We start from the raw sequence: 20,250 nt of genomic DNA on the forward strand, positions 1-20,250 counted from the left end.
CAAATGCTAAGTCATGTTTACATTTTTCTTCCACTTTTAATTGTAAAACTAAACTGACTTTGTTATATGCAGGGATTCAGAATTCGTGGACGAATTCTCTCCAACTCGAGGAGTATGATGAGAATCAAATAGAGGAGGCTTTTATTAATGGAGGAAGAAAACATCCACCCTCACATTTGAAGTTCTTCCTTCTAGTCTTCTCAAAATTAAAAGAAGACATAAAATAAAGATGAGGCCCAAGCCCAAAGCCCAAGCCCAAGCCCAAGAAGGCCAAAGCCCAAAGAGCCCAAGTCCATCCCATGAGGGGCAAGGCCAAGCTTTGAAATACTCTTGTATAGTTTTAGGAGGTGTGGTTATTAAATAAAGGTGTGTGAAAATGTAAAATAAAGTCACATTGTCCATGTGACTTAGGAGAGTGGTGTAGGTGTAGTTTTTGGGAGGTGTCATAGTAGAAAAAGGTCACACCTCCCATGTGACTTGTTTTTGGTGGGAATTTCAAATGAGTTTATTTGAAATTTCTCACCTATTTTTTCAGCACCTTAGGCTATAAATAGAGGTGCTTCCTTTGTAAAATTCAGATTGGAATTAATCTAAGAAAACTCTACTCAAATTTTGAGTGACCTTTGGAGAGCTTTTGGAGCCTTCTTCTCTAGTCTTATCTTGATGGATCAATGGAGTCCTCAAGTGGCGGCATCACTCTCATCTAGGAGCTTTCCACACTTCTAGTGGTGAGATCATCCATCCTCCTTCCATCTTCATGAGCATTCTCTTCTCCTTCCTTTCTTCTTCTTCAATTGTTCATGTTGCTTTGTGTTCTTGAGTTTTTCAGTTTCGGTTTTTCTATTTTCCAACACTATGTTCTGTTTTGTTCTTAATTCTGTTCGGTTCATATGAATTGTTGTTTAATTCTGTTCGGTCATTCCAGCTTTCATTCCCTTTGTTGATTCAATTTGACAATATTTGGTTCATCCAAATGAGTTTGGGATTTGGTACTAGTTTTTGGTGAGTTCTTGTCTTAGAACAATGATCCAACTCTAAGAAAAGTGCCTCTATATTTTCCAGCTCAAGGTGATTCCTAAGAATGTCAAGAATCTTGTTCTATGTGGCTAGTGGAATCACATCAGATACACTCAAGGATGCTCATGAACCAAAGGAAGCAATGACAAAGAGTCAAGCAAGAAGGAAAAGAAGGCAAAATAAGAAAAGCCCCAATCTTTGCTTCATGGCCAGAAGGGAGGATGACTCAAGTAGTGTAGGTTCATCAAACTCCTCAAACTCTGAAAATTATAGTCAATTACTTCAAGCCTTTCAAGAAACACATGAAGGATCCAACCGATTGGGTCTCTTGAACAATCGGTTAAAAGAAAAGAACAGCTGGCTTGAAAACAGAGTAAAGGCACTAGAAGAGGATTTAGAATATTCAAAAACAGATTTTGAAAATCTGGAAATCATTTACAAAAACTCCTCTTGCAAGTGTGATACTCTAGTTTGTGAAAATTGTGAAAATCTTGAAAAGAAGGTCCACTATCTTGTTAAAAAGTGGATAAGCTTTCTAAAGGCCAATCCAACTTTGAGAGTGTTCTAGCATCTCAAAACTGTGTTTTTGGAAAATCTGGATTGGGTTTTAATCCACAAAATAAACAAGATAGATTTTCCAAATCATTTTCGAAAATGCCAGAAAAACAATCGATTGGACCATCGAAACAACCGATTGTTACATGCTTCTATTGCATGAAAAGAGGTCATTCTGTGAGGTTCTGTAAAATTAGAAAATATGTTGTTCCTAAAGGTCTGATGAAGTGGATTCCTAAGGGAAATAAAGCTTTAATTGATTAGTATAAACCAGATGGACCCACATTCATAAGGGGACCAAATTTTTGTACTTGAAAATCTCTTTTGTAGGAAATCTTGGAGGAGAGCAAGCAACTATGGTACTTGGATAGTGGATGCTCCAAGCACATGACATGGGACAAATCAAAGTTCTTGTGTATCTCCTTTAAGCAAGAAGGTCATGTCACCTATGGAGACAACAACAAAGGAAGGATTCTTGGGAGAGGATCCATAGGAGAAAAAGACATCTTGGTAATCCATGATGTGCTTTATGTAGAAGGCCTAAAGCATAATCTGTTGAGCATTAGCCAACTTTGTGACAAGGGATATCAAGTGATGTTCAAGGCAAATACATGTGAAATCTGTCTACCCAACACCAAAGAGGTAATGTTGGTAGGTAAGAGAGTTAATAATGTGTATCTTCTAGATATCTCTTCACCATGTTCAATTGGATGTTTTCTATCCAAGCAAGATGAATCTTGGCTTTGGCATAGAACAATTGCTCATATTCACATGAATCATTTGAACAAGCTTATTTCAAAAGATCTTGTGATTGGGTTGCCAAAACTCAAGTTTGAGAGGGATCACATTTGTGAAGCATGCCAAAAAGGGAAACAAGTGAAAAGTTCTTTCAAAATTAAAAATGTTGTTTCATCTTTGAGACCTCTTGAACTTCTTCACATGGATCTCTTTGGACCCTCAAGAACTATGAGTCTTGGTGGAAATTATTATTCTCTTGTTATTGTTGATGACTTTTCTAGGTACACTTGGACTCTTTTCTTGGAATCAAAGAGTGATGCCTTTGCTGCATTCAAAAAGCTAGCAAGAAGACTACAAAACACAAAGAACAACAACATAGGTTCTATTAGGAGTGATCATGGAGGAGAATTTCAGAATGAGAAGTTTAGCAAATTCTGTGAGAAGTTGGGAATTCTGCACAATTTCTCTGCTCCAAGAACACCACAATAGAATGGAGTGGTAGAAAGGAAGAACAGGTCTCTTGGAGAGATTGCTAGGACAATGCTTAGTGAATCATCACTTCCTAAGTACTTTTGTGCAGATGCAGTGAGCACCTCATGCTATGTGATGAATAGGGTGCTTATAAGGCCTATTTTGAAGAAAACTCCATATCAACTTTTCAATGGAAGGAAGCCTAACATCAGTCACCTCAAAGTCTTTGGCTGCAGCTGTTTCGTTCTCAACAATGGAAAAGAAAACTTCGGAAAGTTTGATGAGAAAGTGGACCTTGGTATTTTCATAGGTTATTCACTCACAAGTAATGCATATAGAGTATACAACAAAAGGTTGATGACTGTAGAAGAATCAGTTCACGTTGTCTTTGATGAGGTAGATCGCATAATCAATCAAATCCCAAAGACCAGTGCTGAAGAAGATGATCAGAGCATCAGTTTGGAGAAGCTGGAAATCTGTGCAGAAAAACAACCGGTTGATTCGCAGAAACAACCGATTAAAACTCTGCAACAGAATGAGCTGCCCAAGGAGTGGATGATTCCTAGAGATCTGTCAGTGGATAACATCATAGGGCAGATAAAGGAAGGTGTCTCCACACGGAGCTCCATCTCAAACTTCTGCAGGCACACAACTTCTGTCTCTCAAATTGAACCAAAGTCAATTGAGGAAGCTCTCAAGGATGAGAAGTGGGTTGAAGCTATGCATGAAGAGCTGAATCAGTTTGCAAGGAAGGAGGTATGGTTTCTTGTCCCTAAAACTATTGAAATGAATATTATTAGTTCGAAATGGGTTTTCAGGAACAAGCTAGATGAGGATGGTATGATCACAAGGAACAAAGCAAGGCTAGTTGCCAAAGGCTACAATCAAGAAGATGGCATAGATTATGGTGAGACCTTTGCTCCTGTTGCTAGATTGGAGGCTACGAGGCTGCTGCTGACCTTTGCATGTATGAGTGGTTTTAAACTCTTCCAAATGGATGTCAAGAGTGCCTTCTTGAATGGCTACATCAATGAGGAAGTCTATGTAGATCAACCACCGCGCTTTGAAGATCATAAGTATCCCAACCATGTCTTCAAGTTGAAGAAAGCTTTGTATGGACTGAAACAAGCTTCAAGGCAGTGGTATGAAAGGCTTAGCAACTTTCTGCTATCTCATGGATATGAAAGAGGAATGGTAGACAAGACTCTCTTCATCAAGAAGTCAAATGCAGAAATAATTCTTGTGCACATCTATGTTGATGATATCATCCTTGGTGCTACACAAGATAGATTGTGTGAAGAATTTGTGGCTGCAACGAAAGGTGAGTTTGAAATGTTTAGGGTTAAGCAAACGAAGGATGGGATCTTCTTAAGTCAATCAAAGTATTGCAAGGAGATTTTCAAGAAATTTGAAATGGAGAGTTGCAAAGAAGCTAGTACTCCAATGCCATCAAGCTGTTACATGGATGCGGATGCTGCTGGAAAATGTGTAGATCTGATCCTGCCTGTTGACCAGAACGCTGGAAACTGCCTCGTCAAAGGATCGACGTGCGCACCGCTTCAAGCTTCCGTCCTTCTTCGAGATCCACCTCAAGAACCTGCAAGAGAACAGAGCGGCGCCGCTGCGGCCGATCGCACTCCAACGCCCAAGTCAGTGACAGAACCACCAAATACTAAAAGAAAGAACACTCAAGAAAACTCAAGGAACCGTGCAATGTTCTCTCTCACAGGAAGCTCTAGAACTCACAAGCGTAAAGAGTATAATCTGAACGTGCGTACCTCAGAAAGTTCGTTGAGAACTCTTATATACCTGGTCACTTTCTCTCTCCTGGCAGTTACAGACCTGGACACGTGGCTCGCATCCAGTCGTACACGTGCCATCATCTGGAGCCTCCTTGACTTGGGCGCTTCTTCTGACTCTCCTTTTGGCTAAGTTACTTATGCATGGTTTTGCCCAGTGCATGGCTAACTTAAGAGTGCGATCTCTACTGGAACGGGCGAGTTAGGGTGCTCTCGTACACCTTCCCTGTGGTCTCGCCGGCCGCCTTCATAATCTGCACCACCTTCATCCTCGACGATGTGCTTGTTCTGGCGATCTCCAATCACTTGGTCGCCTGAGTTTACATCTGGCGACTTCATCTTCAACTGGGCGATCGCCTGGCATGCTGAAGATCGGAGCACGCCAACTTAATAACTAGCGATTACACGAACCACCCGACTTCCTTCCCTTCTGCAACTCTGGTGCCTTATCCACACGCCTACTCTGTGGCTTGGTGCCACGTCATCACTTCCGACAACCAGGGCGGTACAAGATCAAACAAAATACAGAGGATTGATTGGATCTTTGCTTTATCTAACAACTAGTAGGCCGGACATCATGTTTGTGGTGTGTCTATGTGCAAGATATCAAGCAAATCCTAAAGAGTCACACTTCAAAGCTGCAAAAAGAATTCTGAAATATCTCAAAGGAACATAATCTGTAGGATTATGGTATCCTTCTCACTCTCCAATACATTTAATTGGTTATTCAGATTCTGACTTTGCAGGTTGCAAGCTAGATAGAAGGAGCACAAGTGGCACTTGTCACCTTCTTGGCTCAAGCCTAATCTCATGGCATAGCAAGAAGCAAGCATGTGTTGCTCTCTCTACTGCTAAGGCTGAGTATATTGCTGTTGGATGCTGTTGTGCACAGATTCTATGGCTAAAGCAACAACTTGCAGATTTTGGTTTACAAATCAGCAAGGTTCCCTTAATGTGTGATAACACAAGTGCCATCAATCTTACCAAAAATCAGATTCAGCACTCAAGGACCAAACATATTGAGATAAGACATCATTTCATCAGGGATCATGTACAAAATGGGAATTGTGAATTGAAGTTTGTGGAGACCAAACTGCAGTTAGCTGACATCTTCACCAAACCTGATATGATTCCAATAGCAAGGATGAGATGATTCTTTGACATTCTATGGAATCAACTTGAGTTGGAGATAGCTTAGGCACTTTTAATAGAATTGGATCAAGGTTCTATGTTTCAAGAACTCACCAAAACTTGCACCAACACCAAACTCACATGGGAGATCCATCTATTGCCAATTGAACCGAACAAAATGTGTTTAAAAGCAAAAGGCACCGTTTAAAAAGCTCAAGAATAGAAATTGATGGAAACCAAGTAGAGGATGCTCAAGCCCATGAAGCCCAAGCCCAACAAGGGGCCCAAGCCCAACAAGGGGTCTAAGCCCAACAAGGGGCCCAAGCCCAACGAATCACTAGGAGCATGGCAAGAGCTTTGGGACAAGAGTATAATAAGATGGCTCTTCTTATTTCTTTTATAGAATAGGGGTGCGGATGTAATAAATAGGTGTAAGTAGTAAGGGAGGTTAGGGGGGAGTGTAGGTAGGAGTTAGGAGGTGCCAAACTAGGAAGGAAAGCCACACTTCCTTCATTGTCTAGTTGGCACCGAATTTGAGTAGCATTTGAGGCTCATTTGGCTTTGCATTTCAGCACCTCATAGGCTATAAACAAAGGGAAGCACCTTATTTAGAAGTAAAATAAAAGTATGAACTCAATACTAAAACAGAAAATGCACAAAGGATCAAGTATCAAACTCAGAAAACTGTATTACACCAAAGCAAGAAACAAAAAATTCAATAAAATTACTACAAGAAGTGATGACATTCTTGGAAAAAACATGACTATGACAAAACTTGTATGGATTCAAAAAGGAAAATACACAAACACATGATAGGCACAATTAAGAAAACAACAATAAAACTCAAAATAAGCCTAAAAACAGAAATGTAAACAACAAGAATTATAGAGCTCTTGAATTAAAGTGTAACACAACTCAAAATTAAACAAGAACACACCTAAACTCTAGATACCACATGATAAGATTCCAATAGCAAGGATGAGATAATTCTTTGACATTCTATGGAATCAACTTGAGTTGGAGATAGCTTAGGCACTTCCATCAAACTCCCTTTGAGAGCGCTGGGGATGCCCTTCCATCAAACACCTCAGCTGCTGGGGGCGCTCAAGAGCAAGTAGTGGACGCTCAATCATCCCCCTAGCCTGCAGTGGAGCCAACCATCTCACCACCATGGCCTGATGCTCCCCTTGCCATCCAAGCTTGTGAGGGTGGTGGTGAGAACCGACCCTCAACACCACCTCCAACCTCAGCTCTCCCAACCCCCGTTGAAGAAGTCTTGAAGGCCTGCGCCGCTCACCTTAGCGCCATAACTGCTGAGTGCGTGGAGAAACGTCTTCACAAGATGATGGGCGAGGTTTTAAGGGACTCCTTGAGCCAATACGAGTTCGACATCTGCGCTCAACGGGAGGAAGCTAGCACTGCAAGGGCCCAAGTCCAAAAGCTTAAATGCGATATAATGATGAAAGGACTGGAGTTTTCACGGCTGGAGAACGCCCTGAGGGACGAGCTACGGAGTGAACGTAAAAGCAGCGCTGAGCTACGCCAGAAGCTTAATGCCAAACTCTTGGAGGCCGTCGAACTCGAGAGCAAGCTCGTGCCTCAAAGGGAAAAGATAACTGACTTGGAGGGGGCCCTCAACGCTAACAAGGCCCACATGATTAAGCTCGAGGCCAGGTCAATCGAGAGGGAGGACCTTCTGGGCAAAGTTGAAGCTGACAGAGACCAAAAAGCTAAGGAGCTGGGCGAGAAAGATAAGGAGTTGAGCGAGTCTGCAGCGAAGCTTGCCCAGGCGCTTGAGGAGAACGAAAAGCTAAAGAGACAAATCGAAGAACTCGACCTCAGCACCGCAAACGTTCTGACTTCAGGGTTCGGCGCGGCCTTGGAGCAGTTCGCTAGCGCTTACCCCGACTTGGACCTCTCTCAGTTCTCGATTTGCCATGAAGTGGTAGAGGGAAAAATTGTACCTTCAGATTAACATTTCCATTTGCCACTTTGCTTTGAAACATTATGAAAAACTTATACATTCAACCTTTGTTTATGCGTAAAGAACTTATTTGTAATGACTTTCTCTTTATCCAAACTGCTTAATACTGTACCGACCAGGTCATCAGGCGTGATGACGTGTCTTGCACGTGCTCGAGTGGGGCGTGCTCAATGGAACGCGTAGGCTAGAAAAGATGAATGGCTCGGAAGTAGGCATAGTCGCCGATCGGTGGATTGGTGTTCTCCGATCTCTAGTGTGCGTAACCGGCGGTCACCTGAGTTGCGTCGCAGTCGCCGATCGGTGGATTCGTGCTCTCCGATCTCTAGTGTGCGTAACCGGCGGTCACCAGAGTTGCGTCGTAGTCGCCGTATGAGAATGCTAGGAGATCGGATGGTTTACACACCGCCACAAGGAGCACGTCGCCGGGTCTCCCAGCGAACTTAGTTAAGGCTGTTGAAGGCTCAGAAGGGTAATTCCAAGCGTGTAAGTTCAGTAAGACGATGGTGGCACCAGCTTGGGGATGAAAGTCGAGTGGGTTGGGGGAAACAGCTTGCTCATCAGCGACAGGATTCCCAGAGTGGACATTTGTTGCTGGCAAGGTTTCCCCAGCTAGAACATGCATGGCGTAGCAGTAAGGAGGGTGCCATTCGCGATGAGCGATATCACAGAGATGATGCACTTTGTTGCATCCGATACTCGCCTTGTCGGGTGGTGTTTCACAGCGCATTACGTGTTGGGTTGCTCCTTGAGTTGAGGACTTAGCTGTGCGGCTGGTTACTACACAAAGAATGACGTTTGAGTTGCCCCAGTCCAGATGATGACACGTGTAGGGCTGGGCGCTGCCTGCTGTCCCAGCCCAGATGGCGACACGTGTAGGGCTGGACGCGAGCCACGCGTCCAAAAGCATAACGGCCTGGAGAGAGAAGAAACCCAGCTATAAAGGTAACCTTAACAGAATCTGCAGAGGTACGTTTTTCATTACGGCTGATACTGCTAGGGTTGTGTGCCTACAGTACGGTCCTACAAAGCATATTCTCTCTTAGTTTTTGGGTGTTCTTGTCACTGACTTGAGTGTCGGAGCGCCACCGGCCGCAGAGGCGCCACTGTGTGTTTTTCAGGTTCTCAGATAGGCTATTTGTGGAGTGGACTTGGAGGGCACGTGGTGTCAAGCTGGTGAGGAAGATCGTGACGAGGCAACGCTCTTGCGCTAAGTCAACCGGCAGGATCATCTGGCGCCCACCGTGGGGCCGTATAAAAGGTGATTCCCAACCATAGTTTGTGTTTGTGGTGCTTCGAGTGTTTTCTGTTTGACTGCTCGCTATCGCAGTCGACTCCTGGAGTTTTCACCGTTTGTTTGGAGTTCTTTGAGCTGCTGAGTTTGCTGAGGAAGGATGAGGACAACGCGCTCCAGTTCAGTTGCGCCATCAACAGACGAAGATGCTGTGTCCATGACTCAAGTGATGGACATGATGAGGACGCTGCAGGAGAACGTGGCTGCATCGCGCTCTGAGCAGGAAAGGATGCACGAGGCGCTGGTGGCCTCGCAAGCAAGGAACGAAGAGCTCAACAGGATCAACGAAGAGCTGCGCAAAGCCCTTCAGGAGCGGGAGGAGCGTGCGGCAGGGGACAGATCTGCACAGATTCGGAGCTCGGATAGTCCTTGAAGGATTTCCTGAACAGATTCGGAGCTCGGATAGTCCGTTTGCCAGGAAAGGACGAAGAGATGTTCGTGCACGCCTTCAAAAAGGGCGTGTTGCCTGGGCCTTTTAGTGAGTCGCTCATCAGAAGCCACCCCGCCACGTTCGCCGAAATCCGACGACGTGCTGTGGTTCACATCGCCGCCGAGAGCGAGGTCACCGAGAAGAGAGGAAATGTGGCCCCAACTAAACCGCGCACCCAAGCAAGGGTACAACCTTATAGGGTAATGGAGGCGGCGGCGGGAAAGAGGTATCAAAGGACGCGTCATCCTTAAGACCCTAAGAAAAATAAGAGCAAGGGACAAGGGCGCCCCAGGGAGAGTAATCGCCCCCCGAGGTATGAGTTTGTGATGGGTTTGGCGGATTTGATCGCAATCCCAAACATAGCTGCCAGGCTCAAAGTGCCTGAGAAAACGGCGGAGAAGATTTTGGGGCCAAAGCTAGACGCATGGTGCGAGTTCCTCGAGAGTTTTGGCCACTCTATCAACTCGTGTTTGGCTCTGGCACACCAGCTCGCCGAGCTGGTCAAATGTGGTTTCCTGAAGGATTACTTGCTATAGAAGCAAGCGGACCAAGCATCAGGGTCTCAACCGGCGAGCAGTGGAGGGCAACAGCACGAGGTGCCTGTTCACAGTGAGATCCACACCATAGCTGGCGGATTCTCCGGCGGGGGGTGCACAGCGTCGCAACGAAAGAGGTACGCGAGGTCGATAATGTCAGTGGAAGTCTTTGAGGATCACTCGCCCGAGGTGGACATCACGTTCACCAAGGGGGACCTCAGGGACGTGGTGCCTCACGACAACGACCCTATTGTGATCTCGCTTGTCTCGGCGGGAAGGACCGTTCACCGGGTGCTGGTCGACCAAGGAAGCTCAGCAGATGTGATGTTTTGGCCAACCTTTGAGAAGTTACAACTGTCCCCTGATCAGCTAAGACCATATGGGGGCTGCTTGTACGGTTTTGTCGGCGACCAAGTAGAGGTGAGGGGGTATATCGAGCTGAGGACGACCTTCACTGGCGGTTTGGCCTCACGAACGGAGAAGATCAGATATCTTGTTGTAAACGCCCCGTCAGCGTACAACATACTGCTGGGGAGGCCAACGCTCAACAGAACAGGAGTTGTGCCTTCGACAAGGCACATGAAGGTCAAGTTACCGTCTATGGAGGGTATGATCATCACTATTTGCTCCGACCAGAAGGAGGCGAAGAAGTGTTACGAAAACAGCCTCAAGAACAAGAGGTCTGTGTGCCACGTAACCACAACGCCTCCCTCTGGCGTGGAGCTGGAGCGCGAACCCCGGCGAGTTTCGGATGCGGCGTTAGAGGTGGTCGCCGAGGGCGATGTGCCGATGGGGAATGTAGAGGCGAGGTCGGAGAGAAACTGCTCGGAGACCGCTAGAGAAACCGGTATCGCGAGGGCGCTGATCGCCAGCGAAATGAAACCTCAGGCAGTAGAGGAATGGCTCGAGAAGGAGATCAGCAGTAAGGTGTTTAAGTTGGGGAGAACCCTGGATAGCAAGACGCAAGACCAGATCGCCGAGGTAATAAGTAGACACTTGGATGCGTTTGTGTGGGCTGCTTCAGATATGCCGGGGATCGACCCTGATTTCTTGTGCCATCGTTTGGCAATGGACCCCAAGTCAGGCCCATCCGCCAAAGAAGAAGAAAATTCAATGAGGAGAAGAGACAGGCGATCAAAGAAGAGATGCAGAAACTACTTGCAGCGGGCCACATCAGGGAAATCCAATATCCAGAATGGCTCGCTAACGTTGTCCTGGTCAAGAAGAGTAGCGGAAAATGACGGATGTGCGTTGACTTTACAGACCTGAACAAGGCCTGCCCGAAGGACTCTTACCCTTTGCGAAGCATAGACGCCCTAGTAGACAGTGCATCAGGGTGCAAGCTGCTTAGTTTTCTGGATGCCTTCTCGGGGTACAACCAAATCAGAATGCACCCCAAGGACGAAGAGAAGACCGCCTTCATGACGGAAAGGTCATGTTATTGCTACAAGGTAATGCCCTTCGGGTTGAAGAATGCAGGGGCCACATACCAAAGGCTGATGGACAAGGTGCTCGCGCCCATGCTCGGAAGGAATGTGCAGGCATACGTCGATGACATGGTCGTGACGTCCTTGGAGAAAGACAAGCACGTCACAGAATTGGAAGAGTTGTTCATCACAATAGCCAGGTACAAGCTAAAACTGAATCCTGAAAAGTGCGTTTTTGGTGTAGAAGCAGGGAAATTTCTGGGGTTTCTTCTGTCAGAGAGGGGAATTGAGGCTAACCCCGAGAAGTGCGCCGCCATTTTGGAAATGAGGAGCCCCGCCAATGTGAAGGAGGTGCAGCAACTCACGGGGCGGATGGCCGCCCTGTCTCGATTCGTATCGGCAAGCGGAGAGAAGGGCCACCCATACTTCCAATGTTTGAAGAGGAACAACAAATTTGTTTGGACAAAGGAGTGTGAGGAGGCCTTCGTAAAGCTCAAGGAATATTTGGCGAGCCCTCCAGTTCTGTGCAAGCCCCAAGACATAACACCCCTCAGGCTGTACTTTGCCATAACTGAGAGGGCGATCAGCGCAGTGCTAGTGCAGGATCAGGACCAGATCCAAAGGCCTATATATTTCGTTAGCAAGGTGCTGCAAGGCCCGGAGGTAAGGTACCAGGCCCTAGAAAAGGCAGCATTGGCGGTTGTATTCTCGGCGAGGAGATTGCGCCATTACTTCCAGAGCTTCACGGTACTGGTGATGACTGATCTGCCAATCCAGAAGGTTTTGAAGAAGCCCGATGTGGCTGGAAGGATGGTGAAGTGGGCGGTCGAGCTTTCGGAGTTCGACATCAAGTATGAACCCCGGGGATCGATCAAAGGGCAAGTCTTCGCCGATTTCGTGGTCGAGTTGTCATCCGAGGTGGCACAGAACGCCGAGGGTGACTTTCGCTGGGTACTCTCTGTTGATGGGTCGTCCAACCAGCTGGGCAGCGGGGCTAGGGTCATTTTGGAAGGGCCCAACGGAGTGTTGATAGATCAGTCATTGAGGTTCGCTTTCAAAGCAACCAACAACCAAGCAGAGTGTGAGGCTTTGATCGTTGGAATCCTGCTGGCTAAGGAAATGGGGGCGAGAGTGCTGATGGCCAAGAGCGACTCGTTGTTGGTCACAGGACAAGTAACTAGAGAGTTCCAAGCCAAGGACCCGCAGATGGCAGCCTACTTGGAGTACGTGCAAGAGCTAAGAAGATCTTTCACTTCATTTGAAGTGGTGCACGTGCCAAGAGAACAGAATGCCCGAGCTGACTTGCTAGCCAAGCTTGCCAGTTCGGGCAAGGGGGGCAGGCAGAGGACTGTCATTCAAGAAACTTGGAAAGCGCCTCGAGCATTCGTTTTCCACGTTTGCAGATCAACGGGAAGACCGGCGAGAAGTCATAGATCCCTAACGCAGGAAACTCTGAGGGCGCCGAGGGTCAGAGCCGCCTAGCGGAGGGGGCAAGATTGATGCAGGTTTGCGCTGTCCACGAGCCAGACACGTGGATAACGCCTTACCAACTGATCCTGCCTGTTGACCAAAACGCTGGAGCTTTGCCTCGTCAAACTTGGATCGACTTCTGCGCCGTGTTAGCCTCCGTCTTTCACCGCGATCCACCTCAAGAACCTGCAAAAGACGAAACGGCGCCGCTGCGGCCGATCACGCTCTGACGCCCAAGTCAGCGACTGAACCACCAATTACTTAAGAGTAAAACTCAAGAACTCTAAGGAACCGTGACCAGTTCTCTCTCAGTGTACTCAAGACTCGCAAGCGTAAAGAAAACAATCTGAACGTGCGTACCTCAGAAGTTCGTTGGAAACTCTTATATACCTGGGCACTTTCTCTCTCCTGGCAGTTACACATCTGGACACGTGGCTCGCATCCAGCTGTACACGTGCCATCATCTGGAGTATCCTTGACTTGGGCGCTACTTCTGACTCTTCTTTGGCTAAGTTACTTATGCATGACATACTCAGTGCATAGTTGCCTTGGAGCGTGATCTCTTCTGGGTGGCGAGTTCGGGTTCCTTCGTACACACCTTCCCTGTGGTCTCACCGGCCGCCTTCATGATATGCCCTACCTGCTTCACCGTGTATGTTCGAGTGTGCTATCTCCTGAGCTTCATCCTCTGGCCAGCTGGGAAATGACCATCTGCCTTCATCTGCCTTCATCTCTAATCACTTGGTCGCCTGGGTTCACATCTGGCGACTTCATCTTCAACCCGGTGACCGCCGGTTTAGGTATGCTGGAGATCGGAGCACGCCAACTTAATAACTGGCGACTACACGAAGCCTCCGACTTCCTTCCCTTATGCCAGCCAGGTGTCCCATCCCACACGTCTATACAATAGCTTGATGCCACGTCATCACTTCCGACTACCAGGGCGGTACACAAGCCCCCCAGTCTTAAGCGAAGACTTGTCCAGCGAAAAGACTAAAGGAGTCACGTCACTACCGATCTACGTGGCGCTGGCGCAGAATTCCAAACGTTTGTACTTTCTGCTTTCCTGACGCTCCACCAAACACTCTTCTAATCGCTCGACACGTGGCTTCATCAACGGTTGCCTTTAGTTGTCGTTTGCGCTTCCAAAAACCATTTGAAAAACCCTCAAACCCATTTCACTTCTACTGTTCCATCACCTCTTTGCTTTCTCAAACGCTCTGAGTTTCTTCTGCGAAAACCCACGACGCTCTTCAACCTTCTGGATTCTCTACTTCCTTCCTCGTTCTTCTGATCATAGAAAGGTACTCCCTTTACTTCTTCTGCTGAGTTTTCCTGCATTTTAACTGATTCGCATCATCCATTAACTGTCTGGTGCATACGCTGTGGGCTGTTTCTCCCTTCTCGTAACTTAGGGCTTCGTCTCCATTACAACGAACCTTCGTTCGTTCGTTTTTTCATCCTTCTTTCACGATCGAGTCAGCCTCTGCGAACCCTGCTCACCTTTCCCTTTCTTTTTCCTTTGCAGTTTCCGCGATGGCTCGCTCAAAGATCACCCCAAATCCTCCTCCCTCGTCACGAAACCCTCCATCTGAAGCTCATAACCCACCACGAGCACCTGGTGCTTCTTCTTCCCAAGCTGAGAGGCTTGCAGCCTCTCACCCTGACCTGGCTCAGGCTACTCCACCGGTCGCCGGAGGAGCCTCCGTCCCTACTCCAGACTATAAAAAGCTTTACCCCTGGGCCAGCTCGGCTCTGCTGAAAGAAACTTCTTCGATAAACTCTGCGACGGCGGTGCTCCGACTGAGGAAAAGGGACCAGTCGGATCTTTCTTTCCACAAGGAGCATGATAGCAAGATGGCCGATCTGTGTTGACGACAAAGCGAGCGATGGCGAGTCGTTCTGCTTTCTCTACACGACGTTTTTCAAGAAGGTGAAGCTCCGACTTCCCTTTACTCGTTTCGAGCGAGAACTGCTGACCGAGCTCGACATCGCCCCTGCCCAGCTTCACCCCAACAACTGGGCGTTCATAAGGGCGTTCCAGATCATATGTGCACATCTGGGACTACCAACGTCAGTGGACGTTTTCCTCTTCCTTTTCGAAGCTAAGCATCCAGGAGATCGCCTTTGGGTGAGTCTGAACGGGATTGCTGGGAGGTCGATCCTTTCTATCTTCCAGCAATCTTACAAGGATTGGAAGGGGAAATTCATTCAAGTACGCCAAAACAACCAGGATGCTTCGCTGCTCGACGGCTTTCCCTTGTACTGGGTGAACAAGGGAAACAAAGACTCCAAAGGAAGCTTCAGGAGGCCAAGAAGCCCTGACAACATGGGTGCTTTGGACAAAGATCTGTGCCTCTTCTGGAAGAGCGTGGCAGATGCCAACATTACCTTTCTCACCACTGCGCTCATCTCCTTCGAGTTCTTCGAAGATCAACTCGAGGCTCGCATAGGTTAGTGCTTATCTCAACGCTTAAGTTACTGCTCTTGGCGATACCTCTGTTAACTGTTGCTGGGCGCCTTGTTTGTTGTGCACAAGACTTGAGTTTTATTTTCTGCATCACTTGTCTGCTTTACTTGCATACTGACTCATGTGTTTATCTTTCTCACTGGCTGAATTGAGGGCGCTCGCCCGAGCCCATGGGTTGGCGTCGGGTTCCCAGACCGTGCCAAATTCAGTGGTGGAGATCGCCGCTGCCCAGGGTAGATCGCCCCTTAAAGGCCCAACTCCTTCAGAGGCCCAGCCCGCCCAACAACGCAAGAAGCTCATCCTCAGGAAGCCAAAGAGGAAAACCCCTCAGGTGGTCCATGAGGATGAAGAAGAAGACGATGAGGCAACTGAAGATGGCCTCATCACCAAAAGAAGGAGGGTGGCGCCTTCCTCACCACCTGCTCCACCTCCCCCTCCAACATCAACACCGTCCCCTCAGCCAGCTCCGCCTTCAACACCGCCTCCTCCCTCAGTTCCCGCATCACCAGTCCAAGCAGTTCCCTCGGCAGCTGCATTTCCTGTGGTTGAGGCTGCCGAGCTCAACTTTATGGAGAACCCCCCGAGCGCCTCCACGCCATATGTATCTGCTGGAGGGGGTCCTCCTTCAACCGCCTCAACCGCGGAAGCCGCACCAGGCGGGGATGAAGGTGCTCACAACTCGCCTATCATCATCACCGAATCCCCGTCGTCGCCACCACGCCAAGAAGCTCCCACTCAACAGCCAACTCAAGAAGGTGGTGGCGAGAACCAGCAACAGGCTCCCCTGGTGCCCCCACGAGCAAACCTCTCCCTTGAGGTCAAAAGAGTGTGGGAACCCTTCTCAGCAAAACTCAAGATGATGGCAGAGGATTTTCCCTCCATCGTATCAAAAGTTGTGGAGACTTCCAGCAAAAAACTTCAGGATGACATCTTCGTGCTCCAAGAGGAGAATCGCACAATAAGGATTGAGGCGGACAAGTTATCCTGCAACCTCATGCTGGCTGAAATCGATCATTCCCGAGTGGAGGATGCTATGAGCACCGAGCTTCGGGTGGCACGCAAGGAGGCCACCGATCTACGCCATAAGGTGCAGCTCTTAGCTCAAGAGAAGATCGAGCTGGAGAGCAAGCTGGTCCCTTATCGCGTCAAAGTGGCTGACCTGGAGGCGTCGATCAAAGCAGATGCCGCCAAGGTAAAAAACCTTGAGAAGAGGTCAGCAGATCGGGAGGTTTTCTTGGGGAAAGTTGAAAAGGAGAGAGACGACACCATGGCCAAGCTCGCCGAGGCCAGAAAGGAAAACGAAGGAATCGCCGCAGAGCTGGTCCAAGCGCAGGCGGAGAACAAGAGGGTTACTGAAGACCTTCTTCAAGCTCGGGAGGGAGCTGAAGAACTGAAGCAGCAGAATGAGGGGCTCAAGAAGCAGATTGAAGAACTTGAGCTGAGCTCCGCCCAAATTCTTGCTGCTGGGTTCGACGCCGCCTTGGAGCAGTTCGCATGCCAATATCCTGATCTGGACCTCTCCATGGTGTCTCTGAACAACGAGGTGGTGGATGGGAAGATTGTTCCTTCTGAAGACTAGTCGCTTCCCTCCATCCATTATGCTTTCTCCTTTATACATACTTATTTGTAATAAATTTTTTCCTTTTTCTGCACATGTATTTTGAACTGATGCCATTTATGTTATGACATTTCCCGCTCCTTTACATAATCTCTCTTGCCAACTTTATCTTCCTCGCATAAATCTCTTAGACGAAATTAACTTAGTAACTCCGCACGCGATTGTATACTAACTGCTTCGAACCTATCAGCTTTCGAATGATAACATTCTAACAACTTGTAACCTCAAGGTAATGGACCTTAGCGCGAAACCATTTTTTCAAATAACAAGCTTCGACCCAACTAATGGCTTAAGACACAGCTCACCTGATCTGCCTTATCAAAACGGGCCTTGGCTTTCTCGCCATCGCTTGAATTTCTCCTGGTTGCCAAAGACTCTTGGCAATACTAGCTTCCTCTTGCCTTCACAACTTGGCCATTGTTCCTTTATCTGGGGGTAGAGGCGCCTTTCGGATCCTTCTCTACCTCCCTGAGCTTCAGAACAAGGAACCGGGTGGCTGGGCGTTCTCTTTGAACCTACCTTAGCCACCCTCCGAACTTCTTCCACCCTTTACACCATACCTGAACTCGTTCGAGACGAGAAGGATTTTATCTTGCCTGAACTCGCTCATTGGCGAGAAGGTCTTTAACTCGCCTGAACTCGCTCATCGGCGAGAAGGTCTTTAACTCGCCTGAACTCGCTCATCGGCGAGAAGGTCTTTATCTCGTGCCTCTACATTGCCCCAGGGGTTACATCTTCTCTCCCCCATAAACACTGAGGACTTTTTTGCTGGTGCCTCTACATTGCCCCAGAGGCTACATCTTCTCTCCTCTGGAAGCACTGAGGACTTTTTACTGGTGCCTCTACATTGCCCCAGAGGCTACATCTTCTCTCCTCTGGAAGCACTGAGGACTTTTCACTGGTGCCTCTACATTGCCCCAGAGGCTACATCTTCTCTCCTCTGGAAGCACTGAGGACTTTTTACTCTTCCTCGCCTGCACTCGCTCGACGACGAGGGTCTTTATCTCGCCTCAGGACGCGCGAGGGCGTTGAGGTCTTTTAACTGGTGCCTCCGATCGCCGAAAGACGATGAGGACTTTAACTTTAACTGATGCCGCCAATCGCCGAAAGACGATGGGGACTTAGAAACTTTTTTTTAGAAAGCATGCAACATAACTTCAACTTGCCTTAAATCACGTATAAGTGACAAGGTCTTTCTTCAAAACTTTTGGAAAACAACAAGCATGCAATCTAAAACACTTTAAACTTTGAAAACTCTTCTTTATTGGGCGGCCTCATTAAAAACCCTCCTTAGGGAAAAAAGAGTGCCCCCTCCAAACTGTTTTAACAGAAACATTGTAAAGCTCTTCGTGTTTGTTTTTACTTACAAAGTTCTTAACTGTAATATAACTTGAGGTGCGTGGCATTCCAAGTGCGAGGAATCGCCCCTCCTTCCAATGTTTCTAAGCGGTAGGCGCCGTTCCCGAGCGCCTCGGTTATTCTGAACGGTCCCGTCCTCTTAGGCGACAGCTTATTCTCCATCTCGTACTGGTGGGCCTTCCTCATCACCAGGTCGCCTTCTCTGAACTGTCTTGGCATCACCTTCGAGTTATATCTTCGTTCAATCCTTCTTTTCACCGCCTCAGCTTTCAATCTCGCCTCCTCCCTGACCTCATCCAATAAATCCAGATTCAGCCTTCTTTCCTCATTCGAGTCTTCCGCTACAAAGTTCTGGAATCTCGGCAAGCTCTCTTGGATTTCCACTGGAATCATTGCGTCGCATCCATAGACCAGGCTGAATGGGGTCTCATGGGTTCCTGACTTCTCGGTGGTGTGGTACGCCCAGACTATACGGGGTACCTCCTCAGCCCAGCTTCCTTTGGCTTTCTCTAGTCTTCTCTTCAAGCCTCTGAGTAGTACCCGATTGGGTGACTCTACTTGGCCATTCGTCTGAGGGTGCTCGACGGATGCAAATACTTGTTGAATTCCCACCCCTTCGTACAGCTTCTTCAACAGGTGACTTGCAAACGGAGTCCCATTGTCCGACACCAGGCGCTTGGGCACACCAAACCGGCACACAATGTTCTTCCACACGAAACCCTCGATCTTGTGTGCGGTGATCTGGGCCACTGGTTCTGCTTCGATCCACTTGGTGAAATATTCAATCGCCACCACCAAGTACTTCATCTGCCTGATCGCCAGCGGGAATGGTCCCAGAATATCGATCCCCCACGTGTGAAACGGCCAAGGGCTGTAAATCGACTTCAACTCCTCGGGAGGCGCCTTGTGCCAATCGGCGTGCTGCTGGCATTGCTTGCAGCACTGCGCATACTTCTTGCAGTCTTCTCTCATCGTAGGCCAATAGTAACCTGCACGGAGAGTCCTTGCAGCCAGAGCTCGACCCCCGACGTGGCTTCCGCAAATCCCTTCGTGGAGCTCGGCCATGATTCTTGTACATTTTTCCCCGTGCACACACTCCAAGAGTGGGTGTGTGAATCCAAACCTAGATAGCTCGCCATCGATCATTGTGAACTTGCTAGAATTCTTCTTTATCTTCCTAGCCTCTGTCGGATCCAGCGGGAGAAGGCCATCCGCCAGGCATCGCTTGTACTGTGTTACCTAGGTGTCTGGCTCATGGGTCGTGCAGACCTGCGTCATGTTCACCTTCTCTCCCCGACATGCTCTTATTCTTGGCGATCTTAAGGTCTCTTGAGTCAAAGATCTGTGACTCCTCGCCGCTTTCTCCGTCGACTTGCTTATCTGAAGAACCAGGTGATCTGCCACAAATGCTCTAGGCGTCTTCAGAGTTTCTTGAATCACCGTCCTCTGCCTACCCCCCTTGCCTGAACTGGCGAGCTTAGCTAGAAAGTCAGCTCGGGCATTCTGCTCTCTGGGCACATGCACCACTTCAAAGGAGATAAAGGAATTCTTCAATTCCTGTACATACTCCAGGTAAGCCGCCATTTGTGGGTCTTTAGCCTGGAACTCGCCTGTTACTTGTCCCGTGACTAACAGCGAGTCACTCTTAGCCATCAGCACCCTAGCTCCCATCTCCTTGGCCAGCAAGATACCGGCGATCAGCGCCTCATATTCTGCTTGGTTGTTGCTGGCCTTGAAGGCAAACCTTAAGGATTGTTCGATCAGCACGCCATTGGGTCCCTCCAAGATGACCCCAGCACCACTACCCTGCTGGTTCGACGATCCGTCCACTGAAAGCACCCAACAGAAGTCATCCCCCTCAACTCGTGTCGTTTTAGACGAGAGCTCGACCACGAAGTCTGCGAAGATCTGCCCCTTGATCGGACCTCGGGGCTCATACTTAATATCAAACTCC

The sequence above is a fragment of the Phaseolus vulgaris genome, chromosome 10 (genome assembly GCF_051622355.1).
Source record: "Phaseolus vulgaris cultivar YP4 chromosome 10, ASM5162235v1, whole genome shotgun sequence".
NCBI classification, from domain to species: Eukaryota; Viridiplantae; Streptophyta; class Magnoliopsida; order Fabales; family Fabaceae; genus Phaseolus; species Phaseolus vulgaris.